This window comes from Scatophagus argus, chromosome 22 (assembly GCF_020382885.2).
Source record: "Scatophagus argus isolate fScaArg1 chromosome 22, fScaArg1.pri, whole genome shotgun sequence".
Taxonomy (NCBI): Eukaryota; Metazoa; Chordata; class Actinopteri; family Scatophagidae; genus Scatophagus; species Scatophagus argus.
The window spans coordinates 12034653-12046147 of NC_058514.1; the positions used below are offsets into that span (position 1 = coordinate 12034653).

Below are 11495 nucleotides of genomic sequence, written 5' to 3' on the forward strand. Positions count from 1 at the left end.
CCAGCAGAACAGGAGGAAAGCAGAGCAAGCACTCACACATTAATAAACCACAGACATGTTTCATCTCCTGCTACTCTTCCTCTTGTTTCTCCCTACCATTCAGGTGATAGTGTTTCCTTCTTAATTTCTCCCAAACGGTCATCATTTGCTCAGGAGACAAAGAACTGGTAATTCTGAGAATTCTCACTTTCTCCTTCCCTGATACAGACATGCCAATCCACCAAACCACCATGCAGTAAAAGCAGCTAAAAGCAGCAGATTGTTGAAGCTGAGGAGGGCAGGCAGTACAAGCAACCCTTTCACCTCGCTGGGAGTCCTCTCATTAAATGTTAATGCCAAAAATGTTGTTTAATGGAGCTTTAAGTGCTTGTCATGCAAGTCTAACACACCTCATACATTATGCAGAGACTGTAAGGGCCAAAATCATAGACTACTAAAGGATGAGTGATAGAACTGGAAAAGAGAAATGTTGTCATGTTTTCCTCTTATTACTTAAATGTCAAGATGATCTCTTTAAATGAAATACTGAAAATCGTAACACATTCTGGCTTCAGGTCAAGGGTTTCTCAGAAGGGATGCAAACATGCTGGGTTTTTTTTAAACAAAGACCTATATTGTATTGGTGCATTTTGATTTAAATAGAGGTCCCATTTGCTTGGCCTTTGGTGCACTCAGTATCACATCCACCACTGCAGGACTCATCGCTGTGTATGTGTGTGTAGCCGTGCTTAATAACAGACCAGGAATATTCTTGGAAACATGTGGAGTGAGAGGAGACAACTGGGCATGCTCAGATGTTCTCAACAGGTCGCTGAGCACAGTGCCACAGGTACCTGCAGCTCTTCTTTTTCTCTTCTGTGTTCTTCCTCTCATGTTTTCTCCATCACTTCTTTCCTTTTGCAGGTTTACAGATTCATCCATTTTACTAGTGATGATCATTTGTTACAGAGCATGAAAAAAAGCACATGCTTGCATCCCTCTCCTCCACACACACACACACACACACACACACACACACACACACTGAAGGGGAGCGTCAGCAGCTTGTATTCTCTCGCTGCTTCTCTAAGAGGGCTGCCCTAATTCTTCTTGACAAGGGCTGGGAGAGCCAAGAGAACATCTCAGCACACACACACAGAAATATGCCATGCCACTATCCATTTACACACAGACACATGTGCAGCAAAATACACATCAGTCTTGGACAACACACAGCCACACATCTGTGCTAGTGGCATTTTACCTTAATTGCCTTTGTCACTGCTTTCAGTGCAGTGCAGTTCAACTCGCCTATAGTTTCCTCCATCAACGCACATCACTGGCCTTCATGTGCCTTTAACTGCTCACTATGGACAAACGTCTCAGCTGCTTTACGTAAAGAATGAACGGCGAGATAATGAAATGTTATTTGTCTCATATGCAATAAGATTTTATAATTTATACAGGTATTCTCATACTACAACATTCAATACACAATTAATGGGACATGCTCACATAGCATTTTGTCAAGCAGCCAAATTATGTGTGTTCAGCAGTCATGCATGTGTGAAGTGTGTGTGTGGTTTGCGATTGTGTCTGCATATGTGCGTCTATAGGAATAATTACGCCAAATAATAACATACAGTGTGAGCATGTGTGTGTAACTGTTTCGATGAGGCTTATCGGAGCTGCCATGGGAAAAACTGAGGAAGATGGAGGCATTTCTTATCCTGTGTTGTCAACAGGACGCAGCGTGTGTGTGTTTGTACATGTGAGAGAAATAGAGAGACATGCTTGGATGTGCAGGCCAAGGCCAGGGGCTCCTATGGGGTGGGGGTGGGGGGGTGAGGGGGTGGAGGGGGTGCAGACAGAGCGAGAGGCAGTCTCCCCGGAGGAATTCAAACAGCCTGTGCGCTATGTGACCAGGATGGAGATGACTTCATTAGGGCAGCCAGTTTCTCTCTCCTCCCTCTGTCTCTGGCTGTGAGCGTGATTTACTGTATGTCAAGTAATCTCGCTTGTCAAATAGTCTAAATCTGTGTTGCAGTGACAACCTGAGAGCTCGGTGGGCAGCGTTGTGCCTGTCTTTTGTGGAACGGCAGAGGAAAAACCTCATCAGATATGGCCAGTTTTTATCCAGATATCACTCCTAAAATGTCAAAAGAATTAAATGGGCTGGCAGAATTTAGAGGAGATGTTTTGATTTGTTTTATTATGGTTTTATGTCCCACGGGAAGCAATCTACATCACAGTGAAAATAAAATGTCAGAACATCAAATGTGATTGTATTTTACATCTGTGTGTGTGTGACACTTGTGCTGAAAATGTCATTAGCCGTCTGACTGATGGGGCGCACAGCAGTGCAAGTATCTGTGAGTGTGTGCGTATGTGCCTGCATGAACGTTATAACTGCTTTTAAATGCATGTGTGCACATACAGTTCCTGTATGTGTCAGCCCGTATGCAGTCCTTCAGCTAAATTGCTCCCTAAGGCTTTCAGCTGTACATCTTGGTAGTTATTGATGATTTCATTTGCTATTAGGACTAGGGCAAGTTCACAGATGGCTCATTGAGCAGAGCTTTTAACGTCTGTTTGACCCTGAGGTCAACAGGTCTCACTGCTCATTTATTCTCCAAGAATATTCTAAAAATACCCTAGAAGTCTGTGTGCTGAACATATGAAAAACTTAAGCCATGATGAAATTCTGCTAACATTCACAATGTTCTGACATTTACAGAGAATAGAGAGCGTACAACATTCTGTCAGGTCTCTTATTTGCTTAGGTTAGCCTCTGAGTTGCTGATGTGTGTGTGTGTGTGTGTGTGTGTGTGTGTGTGTGTGTCCTTGAGTCCCTGCTTTATCACCTGCATTTTAAAAAAATAACACTGCAGCTGTCTAACCTTGAGAGTAAGGTCAACTTGTACACCTATTACCCCTATACTTATTACTTCTGCATGTAGTAGCAGAGTGGAACATAACTAGCTTGTGCGTGCTTGCGTGTGTGTGTGTGTGTGTGTGTAGCCCTTGACCTTTGCCAGTCGCTTGCTCTCGTTCTCCCTGTGTCTCAAATATTCATCCATCCATTTTCTCACTGTAGCTGTACAGCTTGACATATGGAGTGCAGTTTAAAAAAATTAAAAAATTAAACAACACACACACACGTGACATGGTGCATATACCGTCTAGTGACTTATGTAGAAAACCACCTGCAGTGAGAAAATAACAGCAGGAAGGGGGTTGATAGTAATTCCCTCCGAGTGCATAAATCTTTACTGGCCTGACTCGAAAAAGCCCAAACCTGATAACAGAACAGGATTGTGGCCTCTGACACACACAGAAAAACTCTCACAGACACACATAAACACACCCCAATAGCAGCAAAAAGCACACCCCGCCTCACAATGAAACCGTAAGACAGACAAGACAATGGCAATCAATTTCTGCCAGCTCAGAAAGGGTTTCTTCAATATAGCTTTGTCTCACTGATTGCCAGCACCACTGTGCTCCCATCCAAAATCATTTGAGCACCCTGCTGTTCAGAACCACATGTAAACAGACAGAAGAAGTTAGCGGCCGACATCACCGTGTGCACTCGCGCACACATCCTTTTGTGATTTTGGCTGGCATTGAACCGGCGCACAGCAGGCAACCCTGTCTTCCCTTCAAAGTGACGGTTGTCAGTATCGTCTTCAATAAGAGAACCATTATGTGAGCTCTATGGGGCCAAAAAGGTCAATGCAATCACTTCACATAGACAGAGTGGGAGTGAGCACCCTGAAAATAGATACTGGGTAGGCCATGACTTGTGGTGTTAAGGGTGGCGTTGAGGGGTAGGCAGTTCACCTCTAACACTGCAAACAGGCTGGATGGTCTAGTTGCTTTACAAGAGAAATAGCAACAGTTGAAAATGTGAATCAATACAGTCCACATCAATGATGTCCACAGGGGCTTTACTTTACCTCTTTAAAACATACCTTGACACTAAAAACTTTGCTGTTAGCAATGCCTCAGCCATCCATCCATTTTCAAAAGCTCATCTTAAGTCAGGCCACAGTGGCAGTAGGCTAAGCAAGGTGTTCCAGATGTCCCTCTCCTCAGCAACATTTTCCAGCTCCTCCTGCATTGAGTTCCCAGGTGTGTTCTTGGTCTACCTGGAGGTCTCTAGCCAGTTGGACTGAAGCAGAAACCCTCCAAATGGTGGTTTCCTACAAACAGCAACCAAGAGTCATCCAGATCAGATGCCCAGGCAACCTCAACTGGCTCCCTTTGTGCCTCTTGTTGTCAGTGATAAATTAGAAACACTACATGTGAACACTTAACTTAGAATCCCTAATTTTGTTTCAACATGACTAAGAACACATTTATAAAAAAACAGAAATGGACTGGAGTTCAATTAAAATGAATGAAATGTCAGTCTTTTCCTTTCCTTTTGTCTCCAAAGCCGGTACCTGTTTTTGTGAGACCCAGCCTTACACAGCCTACATTTATCCAACCTACTTTTTGTCTTTCTCCTGGCTGTGGCCCAATAACCTCAAGTATCTTCCCTCTATCTGCTTCTCGTGATGAGATTCAGTCAGTTTACTGGTTTCTTCTGTCTTGAACTTAGGGCTCAAACAATGAAGACTTTGGACTCCAAAAACAATGCAGCATTTAAAATGCAGTCAATGGAAAATCTAAATATGTTTTTCTTAAGACCTTTAGACTTCGGACTGGAATGCTGCAGATAACACAAATCTTCCAATGAAGTTTGGCAAGAGGTCAGTGGCCCGTATGGTCTGTGCAACATCTTCACTAAAACAAGATTAACATTCTCCACAGTGGAATAAAAATGATATGAATAGTGTTTGTTTATATACATCACAAACTTAAGGCCTCAACAGTAGCATCACCTGACAACTTTTCTTCAGCAATATTTATTTTATTCATCAAAACATTATGAGACTTATGTCTAAGTAAAGGCTTGGCTGGATTGTAGATTACATCTATTTGTATCCGGCAGCCACATCTCGCTGCCATTGTTGGTGTAATATTACTTTCAATATCAATATTGCATTGATACACTGATTACAATGCATGCTGATAATTTACACACACACACACACACACACACACACACACACACACACACCACTCTGCAGACGAACTGTTCTGACGTCCTGTCACGCTCTTGCTGTACACATAAACATCTTTTGTTGTTGCTTCTTTGTGGTGTTTGTTCATTACTATTACAGATTCAAATGTAGGGTTTAATAACAGAAAGATATGAGACACTTTTAAACAGCAATTTGTAAAACTTCTAAGTGAAAACTATTGTACTTTTATGTTTTTCATTAGTTTTTAATTTATTGATTACAATTTATGTTTTGAATTCAGTTTAGTTTTAGATTCCAGAATGGGTTTTCTTGTTTTCTGTTTGTTTGTTTTTTTAAAGCTTTTAGTTTTAGTTTAGATTTTCAATAATCACTGTAGTTCTTTTCCAATAATATGTCAACATTTATTTTGTCTCAGAAATGTTTTGTCACATCTAGTTTTTGTTTATTTTTAGCTAACTATAATAACTTTGCTGCTCAGTAACTTATCAGTTAAAAATGTATTTAGCTCAGAGCTGTACTGCACATTTCAGAGTGCATCAATTGTATACTGGGGCTTTAAAAAGCTGCGACGACAATTTGATTTTCAGTGGCATGATTTTAATATCTTACAACTTACGCACTGCTTCAGAAGCTTTTCCACAACGAAAGGAATACAGTTCTGTGAGAAACATTGTGATTTGTTAAAAATCCAAGGTGTCTGCAAACTACACTGAGCACTGACTTGTGTTGATAAAACAAAGAACACCTGTGCTTTCTGAACGGTTTAGACTGAACAAAGGCCTTTGAAAAAGGAAAAGTTATTCAGAAATAACACAAAAAAAAGCCCCGCGTGGAACACGTGGAAACACACAAGTAAGGAAAAGGATGTTGAAATGAGTGTGTTTACATCAATCACAAACTCACGCATGTTCACAACCACAGAAATACAAACACAAACAGACACACATGCAAAGCTCTAATGGTTACATGACTGATTGTGTAGGCAACATGACCAACTGATGGTCTGACTAACAAAAAGACAAACTATTCTCTGGCCAGAGAAGTAAGTAAGCAATTAACCTCCTTTCCTTCCAATACCTTCCTACTGTGTGCCAGAATTTTGCCTGAAATGAAGTGTTGAAGAAAACCTTTTTTTTTTTTTTTATCTCAATGACATGAATTATACACCAGGCATATTAATATGCATTTGGGACTACTAATGCAGCTGGTGGTGGGGGATCATATGAAAATATGAAACCAATCTAAAAGGTTTGTTCATGTGCTGCTGGTCATGCTGCGTTCAGCATTAATATAACACCAGCTGATGGGCAACAGCAGCACTTTTGAAGGAACAGAGGAACGAGATATCACTTTTCCCAAAGGGAGTTTTTCTCCACTTTCAAACCATCAATACGTGCCTGCCAACACAACCTGAAAACCATGCTGCAAAATAAACCCCTTCAAAATTAGACAAACGCCAGGTTATCCTCCACAAGAAAGAAAATGACCTCCTGAACACCATGACAAGCATATGATTACCGTGACCACCTCCTGACAACTGATTGGGTTGTATGTGCCCCATTTACATTTGGGTTCTCCTGAAGCAACGCCTGAATAATGGACACGAGTCAAAATCGGTGCAGACCTTCTCAGGGCACAGCAGACTACAGACCTTGTTCTTTAATATGTCGTGTGCTCAGAGAAAATCAACTGTGCACAATTAATTTGGGCTGCACTGCATAGTTGAAGCTTCCTTCATAACCTCAATTCATGGCATGTTTTTATATAAGAAAATAATCTGCAGATGTCTATATTTGTTGGCTTTCAGTCGTTATTTCACTGCAGTCAAAACTATTTTCTCCCCCATTTGTCTCACACACAAAGGGAGGCATACGCTTGTATTAAAGGGGTGGTCTAGTAACAATCAAACAGCACCATACACTGCATTTATATATACACTCAACAGCAAAAATTCTGTTTGGGCTTTTATCATTTGCTGCTCAGTTACCAAACCCTGATGAGGAAGCAGAGGAGACGTTTGTTTTCTTCCAGGTCTGAAGTCAATTTGATCTTTGACCGGTTGCGAAACAACATACAGGGAGTTCACTTTGGTCTTTAGTCTTTATATACTGACAAAATGTAACCTGCACTGTTGGTTTACTCCTAAACTGGCAACTTGCTGGTTCGTCTTTTGATCCCACTCCACTCCAGTCACCATCACTCTCCCCTCTGCATGTTATACAGACTTCCCGCCCTGCATCCCCCTGCAAACGTCACTAACACCAGCACTTAAATGCTGCTCATAGCATGTTTTAGTCCATGTTTATCTGTACCATAAATTCCAAGGGAATGACTCACTGGCTCTCTCTTGCTCATCCACACACTACCTAAGCAAACACATTACACATTCCCTTTTCTTAAAAGGAGCTTCCGCCACTTTCATGACACGGCCCTAACACCATTATAGGAAATTACAAACCAAAAAAAGGTCACATTAGTAATATTAGTAAGTATGTTGTTGGAGGATTGTTATTCAGAGTAGTGATGATAAAATATGATGACAGACATTCAAAGATTCACTCGCAAACCTCAACAGAAGCTTCAAACACTGACATTTGTACAGTCAGTGAGAAAAAAAAACATTAAGTTGTCCCAAAAGATTAGCCTTAACTACTATTATGTAATGGGCATTTTAACTCATATTTGGCATGACAAGAAATACCTAAAGCCGCAGGACTACTTGTGGCTTGAAGCTGATATGATGACACATTTTTTTGAGTGAATCCATTAGGATCACAGCAGTCGCGTGTCCCAGCCTTCAGGCCTGCACAAATATGACCTGGTTTTCAAATTTGGCCTCTTTTTTCCAAACAAGCCTTTACTAAAATCAGTCAGGAACAATTTGTATAGACACAGACTTAAAGCATTATGGATATGTAACAATTAAGACTTAATATGAGGGGGGGTAATACCAGGAGACATGACATGACATTCACTCAGATGCAACGGTCATACCAAAGACCAGGTGTTCATATTCACCTGCAGCTTGGAAGAACACACACATGCAGCCCTAACCATGAAAAAAAAAACAAATTAAAAAAACACCTGTCTCAAAGGTTTTTCATTTACACCACAACCAATATGTTGTGGCAACAGTAGATACTGGATGCCTTTTTATAATTCTTCCCATCACTCGACAGCAGAAAGAAGGTAGACAGAAGAGGAGGGAGTTATTACTGTCAACACGTTCAATGTTTGCTGACAGTGCTGGGATGCATGGCAAGACAGAGAGAGAGAGAGAGAGAGAGAGAGAGAGAGGGAGAGAGTCAAAGACAGGCAGAGAACGAGTGTCAGTCTGAAAGACATGGGAGGAAACAACTGCTCGGATTCTTCTCAAAAACTAGTAAAGTTTTATCGCTCTCAGGGTCAGTCTTCTGGGCTGCAAGCTTATTTTATTCCTTTTCTGTCTCGTAGGAAAAGAACTTACTGGAGACTAAAATCAAAAGGAACAGTCCATGCTTGGTTGTGTTGTGGTAACAAACTATTGTGATAGCAAACCATAATTCAGTATACAGAGGCAGACTGTCCAGCATGGTGCACTTCAGTTTTCACCCTGGATACAAATACTATAACCTACGCTCTCTTTCACACCGAGTATGAAGAAGTGTCAGCAACAAAGTGTTGGCATCAGCCCACATCTGTATTCTGTACTCACAGAGATATTCTGCAATATTAACTTGCTCTACAAACAAAGTTTCTTCATCCTTGTCCTGCATGCCACTGATTTGAAATATGAGAAGTTTTTCATATGTGTGTGTGTGTGTGTGTGCGTGTGTGCATGAGAATTAAAGAAAACAGGTAACCGGCTGTGTGCCTGCCTGATCGATGACCATAATGGAATATTTGGTCTTAAGGCCATTCACAGCAGAGTCCCCAGGTAACACTAAAGTGCATCAGGGAGTAATTTATTCTTCTGTGACTGTTGAGAGTGTGGGTGACAAACGGTTTGTGTGCATGGCCATTCATATACGTGCAACTATACAGTATGTGTGAACATACTTTTATGCATGTGTGCTTTTGTACGACACAGTAGGACAGGGTTGGCGGCGTATTGATCCCAGCTGATACCTTGGGCTCTGCCATCGATCAGCAAAATGTCTCCAGCTCCCTGCTGACACTGAGCCAAGCTCTTACCTCATAGGCCCATAGCACCATAGCATTATCTGGATTACATTACAACAATTACATGAGGAGGGCTACTTCAAATCTGCTCAAAGTCTCTCAATCTCTATTTTTTTCTCATTTTCCTCGCCTTCTCTTTCCTTTATTGGAAAAATGTCCATTTTAATAAGCCAGTCAGTGTATTAAAAAGGCTTAACAAGTGTGAACATCGAATTCAAATTTAAAATGAGATATGCTTATGTCACTTGTTAGACAACTGCCTGTTTCAGTTTTTCTCGAAACCGGTGACAGTATCTTAAAGCATGAGCGTACACTGAAAGTGTTTCAAGGATGCAGATTTGCATTTGAAATAAGACAAATTTAGTCTTCATGCACGTTCTCGTGCTCGAGCTTAAGACTTCAGATTCAACTCAATGACCTGTTGAGATGGAAACCTTTTTTCTCATCCTAGAGACTGCAGCCACATTACACATATTGCAATCCTAATCGTCTGATAAAGCGACCACTCATTCATGTTGTTCTCTCTTGCCTGCTCAGTGAAATTTCTCACTCTAACACCCCCCACACACACACACACTCAGAGGGAAACTTTAAGAAAAGTAGAAACCATGGTGATATTGTACACTGCCCATTGTGTCCACTTACAAATGAAACAAACAGCATATATGCTATAGGCTCACACAAACATGTAAGCACCCACGCATGCACACACCTGGCCCGTAACCATGGCACTCCCGCTTTACCTCAGGTTGGAGGTGGGAGGACGGCCACCAAAACACCCCCCCCCCCCCCCCCCCTCCCCCCCCCCTCCCCCCCGGGGGTTGAAGAGCTGGGTGACTCAGACATCAGCAAACTCTGCCAAACATGTTCGTATACGGTGCTGAAAGATGACATGATCTCTCTGTTACTAAGGAGATGGTACTAAAACCCTCTGGAGATACAGTAACTACAGTAACTAAGGGACTCAGGAAGGGTTGGAAACTGTTTCTGTTCACTCCTCAAAGGCTAGAGCACTAACATCACACAGAGACGGCTGGTTTGATCTTTAAAAAGCAAGGGCGTCAAGCTAATCAGTGTCATTTTCTCCACTGTCGACAAGAGTGCCAAAGTATATGTACCATGCACTTAAGTTCAATGAAAATGAGAAAACTGAAATTTTATTTAGCGCCTATTTGTGCAGCAATGGAATTTGTCAGGGTTGTGTTAAGCTGCCAAAATGTGTCAACTCCTCAGACTTTCCAGCATCACAACCACAACAATGCAGCCACAGCAGGGCGGGCACTGCCAAAAAGAACACAGCCACAATGTAGACAATGCAAAGAAACATTTCCTTTCAGTTTCCTTAATTTCATCTTGGTATCCGTCCAAGCCGTGAGGAGAAACATGTTGTTCCTGATCCAGGATATATTTGTTATTATTTACAGGAAGACGTGAAATCACCGCCCCAACAGATTTACATATCATCAGACATACAGTCAGACTGCGCTGCACACTGAGCGATTGTATCACAGTATGAGAAGAGTACATTTTATCTGCTCTTTTTATGCCTGTTATAAAGAGACACTGTAACCTGTTTTGTAATGACAGAGCCGCTTCAGGGGTGTGACAGTATTTTACACACAGTCAACTGTTCAATTCATTTTTCTCTTTATTTTTTTTTTCCCCCTCACTATCCTAAGCATTCAAATGCGACCACTTTGTGGTAAAAGACATCACTGACAGCACATGTGACCTATATTGCATCTGATGGAGGTGACAGATTTAATAGGATTCCCTTAAAGGGGGGATCCTCAGAACATGTGGCAGGCCTGTGCAGCATACAGCCTGTAGCTTACTGTGGGTCACCAGTCCGGGGGTAAATAAACCACATTCTCTGCATTTCTCACCCTGCTCGTAAGCAGAGAGGAAAATCCTCTATGAATGAGGGAGAAAGATCTCTTTCAAAAAGGGTTAAACACACACCAGCCTCGTCCCCTGCTTCCTCTGTCTGTTTGCATCACGTCAAATAACACACATGCACACACCATAACTGAATTTAACGCCTTTTATACGCCAAAAATGATGTCTCTCTTTTTGACAGGTAACCGGCCAGCAATAACAGGACTGTCAGCTGTGAAACACTGCAATAGCAGCAAACAACTCTGGAGAGGAACAGCACAGACACAGTGTGAAATGTCTACATAATCAGGAATAACTCCTGACTACAACATCTGCATTCACAACAGCCGAAGTCCAAGTCAAACAGCTCAAATAACCTCTACA

The 11495-nt window shown here is 41.7% G+C and overlaps 1 protein-coding gene across 2 annotated transcripts in view; it reads right to left on the reverse strand.

Annotated features, from left to right (window-relative positions):
• LOC124053377 (copine-8) overlaps positions 1-11495 on the reverse strand; it is a 79796-nt gene that overhangs the window by 67585 nt on the left and 716 nt on the right. The gene's annotated exons all lie outside the window — the stretch shown is intronic.